This window comes from Pinus tabuliformis, chromosome 6, assembly GCF_031772625.1.
Source record: "Pinus tabuliformis cultivar Carrire ecotype Pingquan chromosome 6, CPIR1, whole genome shotgun sequence".
Taxonomy (NCBI): domain Eukaryota; kingdom Viridiplantae; phylum Streptophyta; class Pinopsida; order Pinales; family Pinaceae; genus Pinus; species Pinus tabuliformis.
The window spans coordinates 1,865,438,144-1,865,441,079 of record NC_142292.1 but is presented as its reverse complement, the minus strand read 5'-3'; the positions used below and the strand labels follow the sequence as shown (position 1 = coordinate 1,865,441,079).

The 2,936-nt window shown below is 40.4% G+C and overlaps 1 pseudogene; it reads right to left on the bottom strand.

The window, feature by feature from the left end:
- Positions 1-336: 336 nt before the first annotated feature.
- LOC149266559 (heat shock cognate 70 kDa protein-like) lies at positions 337-2,011 on the bottom strand (annotated as a pseudogene).
- Positions 2,012-2,936: the final 925 nt, after the last annotated feature.

Here is a 2,936-nt window from a genome sequence, read left to right as displayed (position 1 = left end):
TTAATACACACTCACTCATAAGTCTTCCACATTATATCCTCGATTTTTACTCCAAAATCACCTGATATATCATTTCTATTATCGGCTTGCCCTTTAATATATTGAAAGGCAGATAGCAATCAACTATAGATCCAGTCTAGATCTTGGTTACAGACGGATTTTTTTTACATAAAATGTCAATTTTCTAAGCACTAATATGAAATCGGCATAAACATTGGAATACAAAAAGAAATTTCTACTAGATACGACATAATACAAGGATCAGAGTACAAAATAACATTCTACTCGACATAAAGGATCAGAATACAAAATTGTCTTCTACTATTGCAACCGATATTATTCCAAGGATAGCAAATCGAAGAAGAGTGATCTGTATGCGAATGGGCTGCATATCTCTTTCAACATTTTCAACTTCCCTTCTAGTACTTTGGCCTTCGCCCACTCGTTTTCCTCTAACCATTCCTCCACACTGCTCAGCATTTGCTCTATAAATTCCAACCCTCTGATGTTCATCGCTCCCTTGGATTTCGCCTCTTTCACTCTACTTTTCATGTTGTATATATAACATTCCAACTCGGATTTGGCAGTGCGATCCCTTTTGGTTTCTTCATCTTCCCTCCGGAACTACTCTGCGTCACGCACCATCCTCTCTATCTCCGCTTTGCTGAGCTGACCACAGTCATTAGCTATAACAATGTGATTACTTACCCCGCTACCCTCCTCCCGGGCTGAAACTTTCAGAATTCCATCGACGTCCACATCAAATACCGCTTTAAGCTTTGGCACTCCACATCTCGCTGCTGGAATTCCACGCAAAGAAAATTCACCCAAAAAATTGTTGTCTACTGTCATAGTTCTCTCAAGTTCATAAACTGAAAAACATACATTTACTTGATTGTCCAACGTTGTAATAAAATTTCCCTCCCTTTGAGTGGGAATAGGAGTATTTCTGGGAATGACCACAGACATGACACCACCCTTACTCTCGATTCCAAGACTTAAAGGTGTGACGTCCATAAGGACTAAATGGACACCTTCTTTGTTCATGGACGCCCCCTGAAGTGCAGCACCGTATGCAACAACGTCATCGGGATTGATACTGTTGCAGAGTTTCTTTCCCCCGAAGAATTGCCGCAGTAATTCCTGTACCTTTGGAATTCGTGTTGAACCACCAACTAACACTACACGGTCAATCTGTTCTTTGGTCATCGTAGCGTCTTCCAGACACTTGTCGACCATTTCCATGCACTTTTCGAACAATTCAGCATTGAGTGCTTCGAACTTGGCCCTTGCAATCTTTATGTGAAAGTCTATTCCTTCGTAGAGAGAGTCAATATCAATTACTGTTTCCACAACAGAAGACAGACTTCTTTTTGCCCTCTCACATTCTGATCGGAGTATCCGAAGAGCTTTTGCACTTGTACTCAAATCCATTTTCTGCTTTTTCTTGAACTCCTGGACACAACAATTAAGCACTCTATTGTCAAAATCTTCACCGCCCAGATGCATGTCCCCTCCAACAGCCTTTACCACAAATTGGCTATTCTGAAGAGTGAGAATAGAAGCATTGAAGGTACCTCCACCCAAGTCAAAAACTAGGATTGTCTTCTTATGTTTGGACAAGTAAAGGTCAGTGTCAAACCCATAAGCCATAGCTCCCACTGTTGGTTCGTTAATGATTCTCATGACATTGAGTCCAGCAATAAGAGCAACATCTTTAGTAGCTTTCCTCTGAGAATCAGTAAAATAAGCAGGCAAAGTGATCACAACATCCTTGACATCAGAGCCAAGATATGTTTCAGCTATGGTCATCATTTTCACTAAAACCATGGAGGATATCTCTTCGATTGTAAACTGCTTCCGCTCGCCTTTGTAATCAACTCGGAGGAGAGGATTGCCATTGTGTCCAGAGACAACAGTGAAGGGCCAAAGTTTCATGCCATACTGCAACACAGCTGTAGGTTGTTCCAAGATCGATACCAATAGCCTTCCCTTTTCCTTTACCATCCATCTTGACGGTAGAAATCACGCTAATCGCGAACCAGAGGAAGCGTGGTCACCCAATAAAGAACCAAGACTCTGTGCATATAGGAGAGTGGGGCAGGCAATTTAAACTGAAAAAAAGGAGCCACAGTGGAGATGCAATAATGAAAATTAATTGGAGATGCAGTAATGCAATAATTGGAAAATTAATTTTAGTGTGCTATGCAGGGATTTCATGAGCGTGGAAGTGGAACGTGGTTTATTGCCTACTGTTGAAGCAATAGGCAACGTTATGACGAAAAGCTATACCATTTAAACCATTTTGAAGTGGCCTTTAATTTTGTTTCGTATGTGATCCTGCCTTTATTTTTATTTTGGTTTTCTGTAACAAAATAACCAGTTAGTTTACCTAACTAAATACCATGGAAATGAAATCCGTATGTGATCTTGCCTTTATTTTTTGTTGGGTTTTCTGTAACAAAATAACCAGTTAGTTTACCGAACTAAATACCATGGAAATGAAAGGTGGTAGAGGCGATAAGTAACGTTATAAGGAAAAGCTATGCTGACCATTTAAAACCTTTTAAAACACAGCGTTTAATATTGTTCCGGATACTCTCTCACTTTATAACGGATCTTGAAATAATGAATCATATCTCTCACATGCTCCCAAGTTCCAACATCGTTGATTTATCAGATCTAAAATTATCACAGTTTAAATGCCCGATCTAAAATGACCACTATTTAAATGCCCGTCACTGTCCAAAATTATTGCTAGTAACAGATTCCCCACCCCCGCCTTGGCGGCATGAGAGTCTCGCTTTGCTAAAATCATAGGATCTTAGTATATCGACTTGCGGGTAGTTGGATGTACTCTTGGTGTTATAGTGGCAGCTACGAGGATTGATCCTGGGTCTCCCATAGATTAGGGTTGGCAGTTACCGATTCACCAT